This window comes from Sarcophilus harrisii, chromosome 3 (assembly GCF_902635505.1).
Source record: "Sarcophilus harrisii chromosome 3, mSarHar1.11, whole genome shotgun sequence".
Lineage (NCBI taxonomy): Eukaryota > Metazoa > Chordata > Mammalia > Dasyuromorphia > Dasyuridae > Sarcophilus > Sarcophilus harrisii.
In genome coordinates, this window is record NC_045428.1 from 447,759,146 (window position 1) to 447,779,446 (window position 20,301).

A 20,301-nucleotide genomic window follows, 5' to 3' on the forward strand; every position below is an offset into this window, starting at 1 on the left:
ATAGAGGCAGTTACTGAAACTATGAGAGCAAATGAAAACAGCATGGATAGAGTATATAAAGAGACAAAATAAAGGCCAAGGATAGACTCAGAGAAAACATTAAGGGGGCATGAAAAGAACAGGGAGATAGAGACAGAGTAGGTAAAAGCCATTACACCCTCCTCACCCCACTCACAGCACAGTATTCTTCTTTATGATGAGGAACTGGCATTATAGGAGAGTCCGGATGCTCCCATCTACACACGTGTTTGTGATCCCAAGTGTAAGTTTCATAGAATTCACGGTGCACCTTGCTAGAACTCAGGGCACTTAATGTGCCAATGTATACCTTTTGAGAACTGCTGAATTAGAGTTAGGGAAAGGAACTAAGAGAATGAGGTATGTCTAAAGTCAAGGGAGGAAAGAAGACTGTGGTAAGAAATGATTAATAATGTCAAAAGCTATAGAGGCAGATGAATATTGAACAAAAGGCCACAGGGACCCACATGTGCAAAAATGTTTGTGGCAGCCCTTTCTGTAGTGGCAAGAAACTGGAAATTGAAGGGATGCCCATCAATTAGAAAATGGCTGAATAAGTTGTGGTATATGAATGTTATGGGATATTATTGTTCTATGAGAAATGATCAGCAGGATGATTTTAGAGAGGCTTGGAGAGACTTACATGAACTGATGCTAAGTGAAATGAGCAGAATCAGGAGATCATTGTACCCGGCAACAAGAAGATTGTATGATGATAATTTCTGATGGATGTGGCTCTTTCCAACAATGAGATGATTCAGATCAGTTCTAATAATCTTGTGATGAAGAGAGCCGTCTACACCCAAAGAGGACTGTGAGAACTGAGTGTGGATCACAACATAGTATTCTCAGTCTTTCTGTTGTTTGTTTGCATTTTGTTTTCTTTCTCAGTTATTTTTCCCTTCTTGATCTGATTTTTCTTGTGCATGTATACATATATTGGATTTAACATATTTTAACATATGTAGCATGTATTGGATTACCTGCCATATAGGGGAGGGGATGGGGGGAAGGAGGGGAAATTTTGGAATACAAGATTTTTCAACGGTCAATGTTGAAAAATTATCCATGCATATGTTTTGTGAATAAAAAGCTTTAATTTAAAAAGAAGGAAAAAAAGGCCATAAATATAGTGACTGAGAAATAATTGCTCACCAGTGAACAAAAACTCACTAGTGAGGACAAGAGAAGGGTTGTGAGTGTGGATAAAGAGAAAGAATTTAAAAGCAAATGTGTTGGGAGGGTTATCAGGTATAAGCAACGTCTTAGAGAAGTTTAGTAGCAAAATTAAGGAAAGAAAGGGAATAATAGGATTGAAAAGTTAAAATATTTTAAGTATACTTCTATTTTTGTAAATATATTTTATTTCATTAAATATTTCCCAATTGCATATAAAAATTAACATTCATTTTTTTACATTTTGTAGGTCTAAATTCTCTCCCTCTTTCCTACCCCTCCTCCTGAGAAAACTGCCATATAATATCGATTTTACATGTGAAGATATTAAAGCGTGCCTCTGAACAGAGAATTACATGGAGCCAAATGATTTGTCTATAGACACACATCCAGTGTATGGTAGAAGTAGGATTTGAACTCAAATTTTCCTGATGCAGAATGATTCACCATATATCATGCTGCCTCTCTGAGCAACTCTGTAGAACTTTGTCTCAAGTTGTAGAGAAAGTGCTACATCAATAAAATCACACAATCTTTTTTTTAAGTTTGTAAACAAATGAGTAAGAACCAGTGGAGAGGAAGAGGAAGAAGTAGGAGAAAGAGAAAACAACTATCAGAATAAAGTTTTGGGGGGAAATGGGAGGGAAGAGGATGAAATATGTGAGCAGAAATAATCCTTACTGGAGAGTAGAGCTGTTGCTTCTTCTGTGGTCAGAAAAATTGAAGAAAAGTAGATGAGGCTGCTGAGAACCTTTGAGGAATGGAAGAGAAGAGAAAGCTGTGGGCAGAGTTCTGTTACAGAATGAATATTCTAAAGGGCTGCATGACACTATCTCCAGGCACACGTTTGATAATGATCCCGGAACCTTCCTTTGTTTCCAAACATCCTTCTAAGCCTTCTCATCAACAAAAGTACTATAATCTCTCATGCCTTTCTGGACCATGAATTCTCCTATCTTCTGCAGTTAATAAAATCTGCTGCCACCCAATCCTTGATTACCCATTCCTTCTTTTTTCAGATATTAGCTCTGCTCGTCAGTGACTCTTCCAATTTCTACTGCTCTCTTCTTGTTTTTCCTGTCACCTGGATTTCCTCAGAGTACATTTTCTAATGTTTAATCACAAAAGGAAAAGGACTATACAAATTTTAAAAATAGTATACAAAGGTAAAGTCATCAGAAATATATAAAAAAGAAATTTACTTAATTCAAGACAATTTCAAACTTCACAATTTTTTTAAAAATCTTTTTTAATTCCAAAGTCCAGTTTTCTCATTAGAGCTCACATTTTTATTTAGATTTTTAAAAATCTAAAATTTTTTAGACTTAGTTTTGTGTTTGCTTTACAATAACCCTGTGAAGTAAAAAAATATGAATATTATCATCTCTATTTAAAAAAAGAAATGAAGGAAACATTCTTGCTATTCCACTAATGAAAAACTTGCTCTGCTTACATAGGTTACCTTCTCTGAAGTTTGTAGTTTTAGAAAATTACATTGAGGGACTAAGAGATTAAGTAATTTGTTCAATAACACAATCAATAGATGTCCAAGGTGGGACTCAAATCTAGGTCTTTCTGACTTTGAGAACTGTCTGCTATCATTCACTACTCCAGAAGTGAATCCTGGCTATCTCTATCCCCATCTTATAGATAAGAAACTAAGATTCTAAAAGGAATAAAAAAAATTGGCCACAAGTATTCAGTAGAATTTGTACCCTGGTTCCCTGATGTCAAGAATTAGATCTATCCACTATATGGACATTTCATCATACAGAAGAGATTCTTTTCCAGAATACTCATGCCTGGCCACATTAATTGAAACTCCTTGATTCATTCTATGAATGGCTTACTCTTAACCAATCAGGAAGATTGTATTATGGGAGTGGGGGATCATATTCTCTCTCTGTCTCTCTGCCTCTCTGTTTCTTTCTGTCTTTGACTCTCTGTCTCTGTCTCTCTCTCTCTCTGTATATAAGCATATATATATATATATATATGATAATTATATGTGTGTATATTTTTATGCCTATTTGTTGTTGTTCAATCAGTCATGTCCAGTTCTTGGTGACCCAAAGTACTCTATCACACCAATATTATTTATTGGGTTTTCTTAGCAAAGATGCTAGTATAGTTTGCCATTTCCTTCCCAGGAGGATTTCCTTCTCCCTGAAATCTAATTCCCTTTCATGTCATGGTCTGATCACCTCTTCGATAATATTTCCTTTTCAAGAATGAAGGGCAAACAATAACAACAACAAGAACTCTGATCAATAAATGGAGGATAAGGGGTTTGCCACAGCTAGTAAGAGTCTGAAGCAAAATCCCAATTAGGCTCCAAACCCAGTGCTCTATCCACCTAGTTCCCTTTTCTAGGTGTACATGTGGCATTTGTGCACCTAGATGCATGAGTATATAGGACTATATATGTATGCATATATATCTATAGCTTGTAACTTCCTCTCCTTTTCCACCCCCAAATAAAGCACAAGCAAGGAAATACAAATCACTAAGCTTACAGCCTGTGATTAGAAGATAAGAGTTGGGGAGAGAATGTCTTGCCTCCAAATCTGCTCCCTCTCTGTCTCTGAGGAGCAGAGACCCCAGAACTAAATACAAATGACTGTTCTTTCTTCATCTTTCTCTGAGGAACAGCCTTTCCTGTAGTGAATGAAGTCTGTGGCTGACCTGTAGTTGCCAAGGTCTCTACTGGCCCCTTCTTGAGACAGCCCTTCCCAGTCCAGGGAGCTTGCCTGCCTCTCATCCCTTCTAATGACAGAGTGGGGTCTGGAAAGAGGCCTGTGGCCCGATCCACTCTTTTCAGCTTTTCAGTCAGGTGTTTCTGGGGTGTTTTGGCTCAGAATGCACACATGCCTTCTCCAGAGCCTGCCCAACAGACCATTAAATGTAGAGCAAGAGGAAGGACAGGTTTGCATGAATATTAACAAGAAGGTTGGAGCAGCAGCTGGTTTTCTAGATGTCCTGCTTTATATTCCCCTCACCCTAGAAAAACTTGAGCCCCAGGCTTTTATAACTGAAGAATAAGGAAGGAAGAATAGAACTCACTTATGGGGCAAGAGACAGCAAACTTTCCCAAATATTTCCTGGCCCTCTAGGTATGTAATTCCAGGCTTCTCCCCTTGAAAGGATGAGATTGTTGCCCTTGTGGTTTCCTGAGGAAGATTTCATCCCAAGACAAAAGGTATAAAGAGAGCAAAATGGGAGAAGAGGGAAAGAATTTCGGAAATCTGTTTTTAGGCTCCTCTTTGTCCATAGCATGGTGCTGGCTATTGTCCAAAGAGAAATGCTTTCAGGGAACAGCTAATTGAAGACAGACATGTAGACAAATCTACAATACACAGAAACAAAAGAATCAAAACATTAAACCATTATATTTCTGAACCATAGATACTCATAGTACAAACAAGCCATAGGTGAGCATGTTTAGGGAGTATATTTGTATTAGAGGGTAGCAAGTGGGAGAAAGAAAGAGGGGTAAGTGAAGATGGGAAATGGGGAAAGTATTATCAGGATCTCTTTGTCCAGTAAGCTGAGGGTTGAAGGAATATATGAAACCCAAATTTTTGCCTACTGCCAGAGAAAGCATAATATAGTAGGAAGCTAGGGAAATAGGAATTTAGTGGCTAGGTTCAGGTTCTTACTCCATGAATTGTGTGACCCAAGGCAAGTCACTTAACCTAGGCAGTAGACAGTACAATGGATAGAGTGCTGGACCTGGGGTCAAGAAAACCTGAGTTCACATCTCATCTTAGAATGTTAATTAGACTTGAAAACCCTGATTAAATAACCTTAACCATTGTCCTTTTCAGTTTCCTTAATTCTAAAAATGGGATTAATAATTGCTCCTGTCTTCTAGGATTTCTGAGAGATAAAATGAGTTAATATAAATATTAACTTAATTTTATAAATAAAATTTTGCAAACCTTAAAATTTTATGTATAAATGCTCGCTATTGTTAATCTCTCTTGACTGCATCTATAAAATCAGGAAAATATCACTTGTACTGGCCCTCTTACCAAGTTGTTTCTTGTGAGAAAAACTTATTCTAAACCCTAAAGGAGAATAAAAATGTGTTATTATTTTAGTCCTATGTATGGGACTCCAAGTCCCACACTTAAGACATTACCAAAGCTTAGAGGGTCATTAATGCAATAAAATGTAGGGGTACACCAAGACCTCCTGTGAACTCTAGTCATAGAGCCCTCAGTACAAAGCAGCCATTTGCAATCTCTAAAAGCAAAGAACCCACTTAACTTTTATCTGAAAACTCTGCTATCTTGGTGACCAGGGAGTTAGGTTCCATTATCACAGCTTGTTTTCTCCTTAACATCACTTATGTCTCATCAGATCTGGTCTCTGTCTTCTCTAAGCTTCCCCCAATTAATATTAGAAAAATACAAGTCCTGCAGGTAAGATGGCAGCTTGTTTAATCTGGTGTTATTGGACCTTCTTTATGTTAGGATGAATAACTCTGAGTTTGAGAACAAATCTTATAATGGAGTAGATAGGAACATAGCAGGGTGACAGGATAGAGATGGTAGATAATCATCTCCTTGGAATATCCACAGGCTGTCCTCCTCTTTATTCAATGTTGAGCATGTCACTTAAATTCCCTAGGCCTAAATTCCCCTCTTAGTTCAAAATACTGTTCAGAAAAATACATATTTCAGAGGAGCTGGAAAGAAGACCTCTTCTGCCCCACAAGTCAGTTCTAGAAACCCTTTCAATTTTTTTTGAAAAGATTGATATTAGATAGAATTTTATTTTTGACTGGGAGGGGTCAGGAGGAGTGTAAAGAACAGGTAATCATTTGTAGAAAAATAAAATCATAAAAATTTATAGTTGAAAGATCATTTAATCTAATTTACTTATTTTACAAAAAGAGAGACGAAGAAAGAGAGAGAGAGAGAGAGAGAGAGAGAGAGAGAGAGAGAGAGAGAGAGATTAAGTTTCATAGAGAAAGAACTTACCTAAAGTCATTCACTAAGGTCAAAAAAACCTGGAATTAGAATTTACATCTCACAATTCCCACCAAGCTACCTATCTTAATCAAGAGAAGTTGGTAAACCAATCTAGAAAAAGCAAGTGAGACCTTAGGAGAGGACATCCAAGGCAAAAGGTGTCACAAACAAGGGACTGGATGCAATTTGTCTCCTTTCACCTAAAAACCTTGTTAGGGTTTTAGATCATAAACTACCTGAGTTCAGGCAATGTCTCAGCATTTTGCAGTAGTGAATCAGAAGTGGGAAATTAAAATTTGGGATTTGAGAAAGGGTGTGAACTGTTAAGACGCCCAGACATTCAACAATGTTTCTAGGATGCCCTGCTTTCTAAGGAAGCAAAAGAACATCTTTCTTCCATCCAATCCCATAAGAGAGACATTTGGTAGATGTGGGAGTTAGGGCTGAGGGTCCAGAATAGTGAATTTTGCAAGGAGACACTAATTCAATCAAATAGCCACCTTATCCTTAGAAGCGACAAATTTCAAAAGAAACTAAAGACAATGGGTATGGAAAATACATATTATTACACAATTACACACTTATCAAAGAAAACACATCTATTCCCTCCCTTATTATTATATATTTCTATGAATTATAGATTATATGATTATAACTATATTTCTTTTTAAATAGTTTTTTATTTTTAAAATGCATGCAAAGATAGTTTTCAACATTCATCCTTGTAAAACCTTATACTCCAATTTTTTCTCCCTTCCCTTCCCTAGACAGCAAGCAATCCAATATATGTTAAATATGTGCAATTCTTCTATACCTATTTCCACATTTTTCATGCTGCACAAGAAAAATCAGATCAAAAAGAAAAAGTTAGAAAGAAAAAAACAAGCAAACAACAACAAAAAAGATGAAAATACTATCCTGTCATCCACATTCAGTCCCCATAGTCCTCTTTCTGGATGCAGATGCTTCTCTCCATCATGAGCCTACTGGAACTGGCTTGAATCATCTCATTGTTCAAAAGAGCCACGTCCATCAGAGTTGATCATTGCATAATCTTGTTGTTGCTGTGTACAATGTTCTCTTGATTCTACTTACTTCACTTAGCATCTGCATTTCTTGTAGGGGAATATGATCTGTGAAATAACAATGTTAGAGTATAAGGAGCTAATGATTGTTGGCTTCGATAGAAGTCAAAAGACTCAGAAGACCCTATTCTGCCATTTCCTAGCTTTGTGACTTTAACAAGTTACTTTACATCTGCTTCCTTGACAGGTTTTCAGCCCATGGAACAGATGGCCCTCCCAGAATAAGCTCATCACCCCTAACCTTGCCACCCTGCTGTTGACGTGATTGACACTACTTCCATCCCATCTCTCTACCTTCTGATTAGGTAGCGGAGAGTAGAATACCAAACTCCATAGAAGACAGATAATGTACTGAGCTCACTCATTTTGCATCTGCTGCTCTTCTTGGTTTCAACTCCACAGAACAAGAAGACCCATAGCCAAGTACTCCTTGGTATCCTGTTCCCAATCCTTCAACTTTCCTGTCTTCTATTGTGTGTTGTCTCTCCCTTTAGATTTTAAGTTCCTTGAGAACAAACACTGTCTTTCTTTTTATTAATTGTGTTCCCAGTGCTTAGCACATAGGTGCTTAATTATTGTGTTTTGAGTTGGATTAACTTCAGCTTCCTCTTCTACAGAAAGAGAGGGTTAGACTAGAAAACCTTTGGGATTCTTTCTGCCCACAAGCTGATGATCTTTTCTATGAGGATGTTGATATACTTGGCTTTTAAGGTATCTTCTAGCTCCAGAATTTTGTTATTCTCAGATATGTTAGACTGTTGGCATCTGAAAGTAACTAAGCACCCTGAACAAGATTGACTAGGATTGTTGGGTAATTAATTTAATTATTTTTAAAAGCCAAGATAAGTTGTATTTGAAAAAGGAGAGCAAAGCACTCTGAGAACAATTATTATTCTAGACTCCTCCTCTCAGTAAAATGGGGCAGAAACCCTCAGCTTTATTGGGGAAAAGTAGGGAAAGATGGAGAAACAGTTGTTGTGGGCAGGAGGAGTTAGGAAAAATGGAGGAGGAAAAAAAAATCAACCTTACGATTTATGAGAGAAATGTCCAAATAGTCCAATTCATGAAGTCAAGCTTGAGGATAATTTGAGGGCATTGTTGTAGGCTAGGGAAGCAATAACTTGTGCAGGAGCTCGGCAATTCCAATATATTTCAAATATTTCACTCCAGCCTCGGTGTGCCTAGGGAAGCTTCACCTGCTTGCTAGATATCAGCAGCCATTGGCTGCCCCTGCCCCCATTTATTTACTAGCCAATGGAAGCGGAGGGTTGTAAATCTGACTGAGATGCCTGTGAGTACTCCATCTCCCCACTGGCCACTATTACCCACAACTGAAGGCAAGACAGCTTGTTCATTTGTAAACAATCTCTGCTCTTACAAATTTGAAAAATGAACCTCTGGGGTACATCATTATATTTCTACCTTCTCTCCAGGTGACATCCATGATTTATGTCTACTTCCTGCCTGGGATGATCAGGAAGGGGGGAGAGAAGTAGTTAGAGACAACCACAGATGCTACTGCATAGAACTGACAATTTGTTAGATTATTAGGTAGAGCAAAGGAGGTGAAGCCCTAGAAACATAGCCTTTCCCTTGCCTTGCCTCCTATTCCCCATTCTCATTTATGAGAATCATAACTCAATATCTTTATCCATTGATCTCAAAGCACAAGAACCTATTTCTGTATTTAAATCTGTATCTTTCTTGTTGATGCATCCTGCATATTAATTAACTTCTAACATCGTGTATAATATTGTACAATGGCTCCTCAAGAGAAGATACAATCTTGGTCTTCATAACTATGTAAGACATAGTATAATAAATGTTTATTGAATTGAATTAAGTTATACCAAAAGCAGATAGTCTTCTCCAGCCATCATAGTATTCATTCAACAGATGTAAAATAGAATTAAAGAGAGACTATAAGTGAACCATGATCATGCTGTGTGATGGTGATAATTCCTAGTGTCTTTTACTCTACTGAAGGCTATTGTATAACATAGAAGCATCAACTAAAATGGTTTCTCACAACTTTGACCTTTGTTCTTGCAAGTATGGTTTCTTCTCCTTGATCACATTGATGACACTATTATCTTAGGCAGAATTATATTGTTCATATTAAAGGGAAGGAAACTACTTCATTTATTTATTTATTCATCTATTTATTTATGTTGTCTGATTAATCTGTTTAATTTGCTTTGTTAATTTATCACTTAATTCTACTTACTTAATTAATCAATTATTTATTTACTTGGTTTGAAAGAGTACCAAGTGACTTCCTACCAGTATTAAAAAATTCACTCAACTGACTGACTGGTATCTAAAATTTCCATCATTCAGTCTTTCGGTAAGGGATAAGCACCTTAGACCTCTATTAAAAAGTAAATATGTAAGAAGTATGTATAATAGAGATAGCACGGGGTTTAAAGTTAAAAGAACATAATTCAGGTCATGGCTTTTTCACTGACCACTGCTGTGACCTTGTTATAATCTATGACCAAGTTATCTCTATCTCAATGCCATCATCTATAAAATGTAATGGTTGAAAAAAAAGATGAAGACCTTTGAAGTCCCTCCCAGCTCCAAGTCTATGATCCTATGAGCTATTGCTCAGGAAAGGTAAATGAAGAAATGTCCCTTCTAGGCCTGTTGGTGAAAATGATATCTGAGTATCGTTCTATGTAGAGATAGTGGGAAGTAAAAGATGGAGAAATGGACTTGGATCCAGGAAAACCTATGATCATGCTCCACTCTGACACTTAATGATCCAAACCACTTAAACTCTCAGTGTTCTAGCCAACTATCTAGGACTATAATTTTTAGAGAGGGTAGGAACCAATTTGTTTCACTGGAGAAAGTCTGCTCTTCTGGGAGTTCCTTATATCAAGGAAATTACAGGACTACTCTCTTCCCCCATAATGATATATTGTTATGGATGTAGTTTGAAACCTATGAATATATCCCTGGGAAGGAAATAAAGTCTAAGAAGCAATCATGGTAGAGTAGAAGGAGTTAATGATTGTTGAATTGGATTGAGACCAAAAGACTCAAAAGATTCATCTCTGCTACTCTGTAGGCATGTAATCTTCAGCAAGTCACTTAATGTTTTGGGGTCTCAGTTTCCTCATCTGTAAAATGAGAAGGCTGAATCCATCGAAATCAGAGGTTACTTCCAGTTGCAGATCTATGATGCTATGAAGGAGCTGAAATAGTTTAGCTAAAGATACCTTCCAGTTCTAGAATTTTATGAATCTAAAATACGATGGTAAAGTAAAAGTAAAAACTGTAAGTAAAAACACAGGTAAACTGGGACAATTCGATAAAGGTAAACTGAGGCACATTTTTCTCCAAGCAAAATAGCATTTTATTAACAGGGGTGATACCTACCAATATAATGGGTCAATGGCCTACTTTGGTTTCTAGCCAAATGGCCTACTTTGGTTTCTAGCCAAAGATCCTGAGACGAATATTTAACTCATTTTTATCATGTTAGAACAAAAACCAAAACTGGATAGTTGACATCATGGGTTTGAGGACAACATGGTTGATTACATAACATGGGGGACAATATGAGTGGTTGGAAACTGAAAATGTGAGGCTAGTGACAGCCCCTCTTCCTGAGCTATGAGTAAGAAAAGTTCATTATTTGAGTTTATCTGTAAGTTTAAAAGACAGAACCAGACATGTTTGGAGAGCAAACCAGTCATCCTGGAAAGATAGCTTGGTGATGAAGAGATATTAGACCAAATTCCCTCTGTTCACCTGAATCCCTCAAGGAAAGCAGATTTCCTTGACACAAGAATTGAACAGTGATTATCAGGAGAACTAGATATCTAAACTTAATTCATTATGAACCATCTGAATTTTTGCACTAAGTTCAGAGAAAAAGAACGATAACTTAAGTAGTTAAAGGGCAAAATCAATGAATTGTAAATAGGATCACTTGAACTGAGATGAAATCAATTTAATATTCTGCATGAACTGATGATATCTGAAAGAAACTGGTTCAGTATATGGAAAAAGGAATAGGGAAAGATACTGCCAATGAATGAGAATGGTGCATTCATCTGGGTAGAAAATATACTTTTTGGGAAGTCATTGTCATCATTATCATTGCTGTCATTGTTATCATTGTTGTTGCTGTTGTTTTTTCCTCAGTGAAGTAAAATATTAAGGCTATTTGACAGATAAAACAGATGCTAAAGAACTGAGAGAGAAGGCTCTATAAGCCCCTTTATTCATTCACTTTATATTTATGCTGATATGTATTTATATATGTATTCCTGTCTCCATTACCAGAATATAAACTTTTTACACATAGTAGGTTCTTAATAAATATTTGTTGATTGATTGACTAGTTCTAGCCTCTATGTTTCCATTCATCAGTACAAGGTTTGGTTAGCTTTTAGGCTGCTCTTTCTTACTGCTGACTCATAATGAGATTTCAATTCACTTTTTCACATTAATTGCTTTCTGGCTACCTCTCTCCAATCCTGTAGTTATACAATTGCCCATTCAATTCTACCTACACAACATCTCTCTTATCTGTTCAGTTCCCTCCATTCACATGGCCATCAACACCTCTCACATATATCATTATGATGACCTTCTAATTGCTCTCCCTGCTCTAATTCTCTTCTCTCTCCAATCCATTTGCCACACAGCTGCCAAATAAACTCCCTAAAATACAAGTCTATCACTCTTCTGCTGTAAATCTTTGCTGTTTCCCTATTACTTCTCAGACAAAATATAGTAAACTCTTAAGCTTGTCATTTAGAGTCCTGCACTATCTGACTCTTGTTTACCTTTTCATATCTATTTAATACTACTCATGGTCAAGCACTTTATCTTCCAAATTAATTCACCAACTGAATGTCTCCAGGTCTCAGCGTTTTCACTTCCTATCTTTGTGCCTTTGTCCACTGTGTCCCTCAACCTTGGAATAATTTTTTTTCCGTATTGCACCTCTTAAAGTCTTTAGTTTCCTATACAATGCTCACTTCAGAGGTCACCTCCTATAAGAATATGATCCTTCAGTTGTGAGCGCTCTCTCTCTCCTCTCAAATTATCTTATTCTTAAGTAATATTTCTGGGCTATCCCAGTCCTATTTCTATTCAAGAATTCAATGCCCATGGTAGGGTTACTCTCAAATCCTAGGATATTCTCTGGAGAATTATTCTTCTAAAACAATAGGTCACAAGTCCCCAGTAGTATGCTTGTCATTGCTAGTGAACAAGTAAACACAATTACCTCAAAGCAATGACATTTACTAATATGGTACAGTAAGAGCAGTAGCAAGAAAATATTTTCTCTAGGAACGTGGGATACATTCTCTCCCATATTTAACAGCAGTGGGAAGCATAGGGACAGACTTGGAGCATCCTGGTAATGGGCTAAAACTTAAAGACTTCCAATTTTATGATGGTCCTGCAGCCTACTGGGTGCAATGTCTCTACTGGACAGATCACTCATAGGTTCACTGGGGTTTTCCTCTTCATAGCTCAACTTCCAATTGCTAGGGCTTTTTCTCCCTGGAAACCACACTTGGCTTTCTTTTGTACTTTTAGAAGGTCATAGTTCTTAAGCGATTTCCTATCCCTACACTAAGCCTCTCCCCACTCCTCTTCTCCTTTATTCTCCTCTGTCCTTGTCTCTCTCTGTAGCTCTGTGTCTGTCTCTGAGTCTCTTTGTCTCTCCATGTCTCTGTCTCTGTTTCTCTCTATTTCTGTGTGTCTTTGTCTCTCTCTGTCTCTCTACCCCCGTCTCTGTCTCTCTGCGTGTCACTGTGTCTCTCTTTCTGTCTTTCCCTCTGTCTCTCTGTGTCTCTGTCTCTCTCTGCATCTCTGTCTCTGTCTCTCTGTGTCTGTCTCTCTGTCTCTGCTTCTGTCTCTCTGTCTCTCTCTCTCTCTTCTCTCTCTGTCTCTCTCTCTCTCTGTCTCTCTCTCTCTGTCTCTCTCTCTCTGTCTCTCTCTCTCTGTCTCTCTCTCTCTCTCTCTCTCTCTCTCTTTTCAGAGCCATAGGGTATAGCTACACATCAAGGAATCAATTAATTGATTCCCTAATAGAATTAAATTGTTTTCTGCACATTTCTCAAAGAGAAAATAGTGCCCCACCCCCCACAAGGTTTGTACTTCATTTAACACCTTATCACTTCATTTCTCTGTAATCTGTTCCCTTCTGTAATTTCAACTGGGTTTGGGGATGGGAAAGAATCAATTAGGCATGCACTAACCCTCCACACACATGCACATTTACTATCTGCTTACATCCTTCAATATAATATAAGCTTTTTGAGGACAGGGCACTATTTTTAATGTTTTTGTATCTTCAGAATTGTATAGCTTTAAATTAAAATGTAATTGACTTTGGGGTAACCCCATGGGCAAATCTTTACCTATATCCTTTTATAATTTTATCTTATTAAATTCTACTTACCTTGCCTTGTCAGGGTTTCCTTGCATCTCTATCATTCACTGTATCCCTTCCAGCTATATGACCTCCACAGACTCCATATACAGATCATTTCAGTTCTCGGCCTACTCATCAAAGAAAATATTAACTGACTGAAGCCAAGGACAAAGTCCTTCAACTTTCCATTTTCAGTCAACTTACTTTGGTTCTATTTAATGTATTGGTTTTAAATCCACTTTCCCATAACCAACTTATACATCTTTATCTAATTCTCTAGAATATAATGAGGGACTGACAAATGCCTCACTGAAATTCAGGGATTCTCTATTGGTCTCATTTCTCTGGTCTATCTCCCAGGTACTCACATGGATCTGTGATAATATCAATTAAAAATTCTCTTCAAAGATGTAGAATAGATCCCAACTCATCCGTGCTTGCTCATCCTATGGGAATTTTGAATACAGTTTTCTAAAAGGTCACTCTCTGCAAAGCATCCATTCAAATACATCTTAAAATCTGGGCAATAGATTCTGCCTCTCCATACTTTGTGAGACATTTTTACTCCATTTGTTCTTTCTTGTACTTCCCTCTGCTTTATGAGGCATTTCAACTTTCTTATTTGATGGATAGGTCAAACTTCTTTAAATGATTACAGATCTCTTCCAGGAGACTCTGTGATATCTTGGAGTTTCAAGTAATCAACCTAATGTTATCAATAAATTGGAACATAGAGGACTTCACCAATTATTAGAGGTCATTTATTAAAATAAAATTCTGTCCTTCTGTATTCAGTAAATTAATTCAATTCAATAAACAATTGCTTTTCAGTAGTTGCTGTCATATTTGACTCTTCATGATCCCATTTGGAGTTTTCTTGGCAAAGATTACATCTCCTTTTTCTAAGTAGATGCTTAATAAATGTTTATTGGCAAATAAATACCTGAGGTTACATTTTAACTCAGTTTTTTCTGACTCTAGGTCCAGGACTGTATCCACCATAACTTCTAGCTGCCTCCCTGCTAATTTGGACATTCCAGATGTTTATTATCAACGGATTATTGCAAATGGTCATTTCTATTGTTATATCTTCCAATCTTGAACTATGAACGATCTCAATATGTGACTAGATAACAGTTAACTAGATAACTAGAGACAGTGTTTTGTTCTATTCAAGTGATCTTTCATAATCACTAAATAATAAGTAAAATGGGATCCCAGATACTATACATTTTTCACTCAGTAGTGAAAAGGTAAGAGTGTAATATATTATTGAATACAAAACTGAAATTATTTCCATGACTTTTTTCAAGCCTTTATCATTAGTACTGGAATACATAATAATCAAAAATCCTATGAAATTATATTTCTTGTAGCTTTGGGGGTATATAAGCACTATTGTGCCAACTTCTTTCTTTGCCTCTCTAAGAAATACCTGTAAACAAGTCTTCCATTTTATTGCAACTTCCTTCTTTCTTCTGCTTTTTAGAGCATGTCGAGATTAATATTATTCAACTCTTCCAACAAAAGTCCACTCATTGATCACTGGACAATGATCTCATATTTAAAGTATCAATACATCAAATTCAAATTGGTTGAAAATCTAAAAATTATATGATCCCCAGCATCTCCTTATCCTTTTCCCATTATTCTGTTACCATCCCTGCAAAATAGAAAGGGGACTAATTCAGTATCAGTGATTATTTTATAATTTTCCTTGTTTCAAAGGTTGCTGTGACCATAAAACTTTCAGCATTAGGTAATTAGACTGCTGTCAATAAAGTGTCTCCTCTGTGTTAGACTTGATTTGTTTCTCAACATCATTACACAAAGCCTTTCCAATATGGTAAAATCTGCCAGGGTCTGTTCTCTTCTAGTACACTTTTTGAAAACCAATATTTTAATGTCATGAGCAGGCACCTGAGTAGGATTTCAATGGAGGATCAGTCTATTGTTCAAAAAGGAAATGAAAGTACTATGACAAGAATTGTTCTTGATGAACTTACATCCACTCCTTCTGATCATTGGTTCTCTTCTAAATATTCATATTCTTTTAATACTGAATTCAAGAATTTTGCCAGGAATGAGAATTAAAGTCCTTTTTGAAAAATAAGCCTATCTTAAGTGCTGAAGATTTTTTTCAAACCTCCAAGAAGGCTGGAAGAAAATTTCCCAAAGAGATCTGAAACAACTAGAGAATAGTGCAATTCCTAAGAGACGAAAATGAAATCCTTTCTCTCTGGCTTCTTCTCAACCATAGTGAAATGCTCAAAGTGGATGAACCTAGACAACATTTCTTTACTCCCTTCTATCATCTCTTTCCCCTTGCTCAGGCCCATAGTTTTAACATAGCAAGAGTAAGAGGGGTAAGATTAGCCTGTAAAAACTATAAAGTATTGAATGAGAAAATTGTATGGGACATGTACAATTCAGTCATCACCTCCACAATGTGTTCTTGAATCCAAGCTGACTTTCTAATTTTAGACAGCTGCTCAGAATTCCAATTCTACTTCCCACACCACCCTTTGGATTTAGCAAGCCCATGAAATTTAGTTTGATCAGCCATTAACTCTCATTTATTCTCTTTTCTTGGAAAAACTCAACACCTTGGACTTGGCCTTTTTTTCTCCAAGAAGTTTCCTCAGGCCCTAATGACTCTCCTTAATCACTAGTATTCCTTTCCCCTGCCAGGGATTTAACACTATGAGTCAAGATGTCCAAGGGCTTCAGGTCACCTGGGACTATGCAGAAAAAGGAGAAAATAAGAAATCATCAGTAGTCTGCCTGTCAGCCTCCCCAGGCACCTACCCAGAACTCTTGTAGAATCTAATCTTAAGGACAGATGGGATGCAGAATGAGTTTGGAGAAGGACAAAGGCCCCTAGATGCCTCTGTGTGTCACTGTATATCAAGGTTCATTGGGCACTGGGCTATGAGGCCATTCATCTCTGTGACTGTTTCCCTGATTCCCTCCCTCCATCTCAAAGAATGCTTAATGGACTTGACAATCTCTTCCACCCTTGAGGAAGTTAAAAAGAAGCTGGTTACTTAAAAAATGCATGAAAATTAGGAATCAATCTGGCAGGCACCAAGGAGCAGGTGATTAGGAGGAAAAAGACATACTCAGAGTAAGCTAGAACCATAAACACTATAATTTCTCATATCTCCAAGGAGCTAAATTGAGGGATATTATTTCTTCTGGCTAGGAAAGTCAAGCACACAGTGCTAAGATTATTGTCCTATGCAGGAATAGGAACAGTGTTATGGCCATAGTGGAAAAAGGGTGGAGGAACCCCCCCATTTGACCCAATTCCTCTGGCTTCTCCTTTTGAGGGAGGAAGGTTTTACCCTAACAGGTAAATTGAGGGGAAGAAACCCAACTTCATCTTCCTCTCCCAAGTTAAGTGCACCAGAAGGCAGAGAAGGTGTCCGCTGCCCTACCCTAAGCCTGGAGTTTGGGTTAAGCAGAATAGTGTTGTGCTGTGCTCTCTTCCTGAGATGACTTCATTTAAAGAAAGAGCCACTCAGGATGTATCAGCGATGAGGTATCTAGCAATTCCTAGTTCAAAATAAACATGTGACAAGTTCACAGTGGCCATTCTCTTTGGCAAAAGATAGATTATTTAGGGCAATAGGTTACAGACAAAATGAAGGGATACAATAGACACCATCAATGGTAAATATGAAAGAGAGTGGGAGAGCTTATGAAAGACAAGTTCCTCAGGGGAACTCACAATTAACCAGGAGAAAAGTAATACTCTGTGAGGTGAGAGTGAGCCATTGACTGGCACATTAGATCCATAAAGGAGTTGAGCAGATTAATCATTAGCTATAGTAAGGAGAAAGACACCATTAGAGGGAAGACTCTATGAGGAGGGAAAGAGAGAGCAACCTGAAGGTGGGCTTAATGTTGGAAAGAATTTAGCCAAGATCTTCATCATAACCAGATCTTTTAAAGAGGAAAAATAGTCTTGGAGATTTTTCTTAGGGAACCCAAGGAAGTAAAGGCCAAACTCAAAGCAAGGATCAAATAGCCGAATGGAAAGCACCTGGCAGACCAAGTCCCAATTTGTCTACATATATGCTAATCAATATCTCAAAGGTTGTTTAAAGGTATGCAGAGGTTTGGGGAATAGACAAAAGAATTCCATCTTCACAATCACTCTATACAAAACCTATAGTCTGAGAATTGGTTATATCTGATGACAATCAGCTGGACTTTTTCCTGACAGGGGAAGAGAGTCAGTTATGTTATCAGTCTACCAGTATGGACTGTTATTATTTATAACAGAAGATAAGTCTTAGAGACCTACTTCAGAGAACTTGATTGATTTACCTAGGATCACCTAGCTAGAATCCAAGTCCTTAGACTCCAAGTTCAGTTTGCTGTCTCACCATACTATTCCTCTACCCAGAATGTACTTGGATTAAAGGCAAAGTTCCGGCAGTGAAACACATCATTAGGTTGGACAATTGTGGAATGCACTCATAGAATACTTAAGAAACAGAAAAGGAGGATCATTTCAGGAGACATCATTGTGGACAGCAAAGAAAGGGTCTAAATGCCCTCCAGAGGTCCTCTGTGATAGAAAAGCCATGCGGTCTCATCCTGGGGATGAGGTTCCCTGCTACCCTTCCCTTCATAGTCTAGGGGGAGAGAGACATGTCTCAAGTTTCCTAGATATGGAAAAATCAGTTCATCTCCAACACCATGCTCCAAGTAGTAGGATCTTTTCCTTGGAGCTTCCAATTTCCCATTAACATTTATTTTGTGGGGACAAAGGAATCAGCTTTAACTGTCCAATGTGGAATGAGAAGGAAATGGGTAGCCCTGATCCAGGGGAACAGAGAAGGAAATAAAAGGAGTGAATATCACTGATCACTCTAGCGCCCAAGGGTCTTAAGAAAGGGGCATTAGAAATATCCCCATCCCTTCCCTCAGAGGTAGTTAACCTTAGTATGGAAAAGAAGAGGTATAAGGCTGCCTACCAAACTGAAAGTCTATAAACTCACATGGCACATCTGGGAAGCCATGGACAGTGCCATGACCCAGGACTGCCCAACATGGCGCGCCCTACTCAAAGAAGATGCTGTGTTCTATGAGCAAAGCAGAATTGCATTAGCTCAAAAGAAATATGAAATGAGCAAATTTAGAGACATCTCCACTCCAAATGTTCCTGTGGACTATCTGTCCCCAACTTGTGGTAGAGCCTTCTGAGCTCTTAATGTCTGATCAGCCACAGTGGGACACAGTCCAACATGGTGACATCAGTTTGGTCCTCTTCAAGAATAGACAGCCACCAACCAACCAGTCCTTAGTCTTGAATCGCTTCTTATTAAAAAATAAAGCAATCAGCAAGCATTTGTTAAATGCCTACTATATGTCAGACACTATGCTAATTCTAGACTACGAAGATAAAAATCAAATAGTCTCTTTTTCAAGTGACTGGGTCAGCTGTTTTTTTTTTTTTTTTGTCCAGGGGCAAAACTTCTCTATTACAGACAATTCATTAAATATTAATTACTTTTTAATTTAATTAAATTTTTTTTCTGATTAACATTTGTTTTTCCTTCCTCCCACTTAACAATTTAAATGAAAAAGAAAATCTGTTTTAAAAAATATGGCTAGTTAAGCAAAATAAATCCCCAAGTTGACCATGTCCAAAAATATGTCTCATTTTGTATTTTAAGTTCATTACTTCTTGAGCAGAAGATGGGTGGTGCTTCATTTTAGATACTCCAGAATCATGATTCACAATTTGCTTTGTATTAAGGTCTTCAGAGTCATTTTTCTATTTAATGATATCAGTGCATAAATTATTCTCTCAGTCCTACTTACTTCACTCTGTATTAATTCATAGAGGTCTTCCCAGTTTCTTCTGAAGCAACCCATTCCATAATTTTTTTTACAATGCACTAATGTTCCCTTATATTCATAGACTTTAACTTTGTGTAGCCATGTGGATTATGTTGTGATAATTAAAATGTAAGCTCCTTGAGTTCTGGTCTTTGAATCCCTATCTAGCACATAGTCAGCTTCAATCAATGTTAGTTGATTATTGGTACCATGATTCACAAAGTAAGTATGAAAATTCACAAAGTAAGCGATCCACTTAGAAGTTGATCAGTAATCCCTAATTCATGTCATTTACCCATGGGGGTGGAACTGAGGGAAAACTGTGAAAGGTCCTTGAAGCCAAAAGGCACAAAGCCTTCTCAATATGGATTTTTATATAGCTCTAAGATATATATATATATTTATAGATATTTACATATCTATAAATATATATACGTACAACATTTATATGTACATATATTTTTATTTTTTATTTTTTCATTATTTTTTATTATTTTAATATTTTAAATTTTTTATTATTTTTCTTTTAAACTTCCTTCTTGATAATTTTGCTTTTGTATGGATGAATGAATGAAAAAGTATATAGCAAGACTTACCATGTGCCAAGCATTATGCTAACCATTTAGGGAATAATTAGCAAAGCAAATCTAACCCTTATACACCAGGAACTTGCATCATAAAGCCGGGGAGGAATATACATAAAGGAAAGTTGTAGAAGAGAAAGATTCTTTCAAAGGAAAAGTTGAGACTTGGTGAGTAGGGCTAAAGAGTAAAGAAA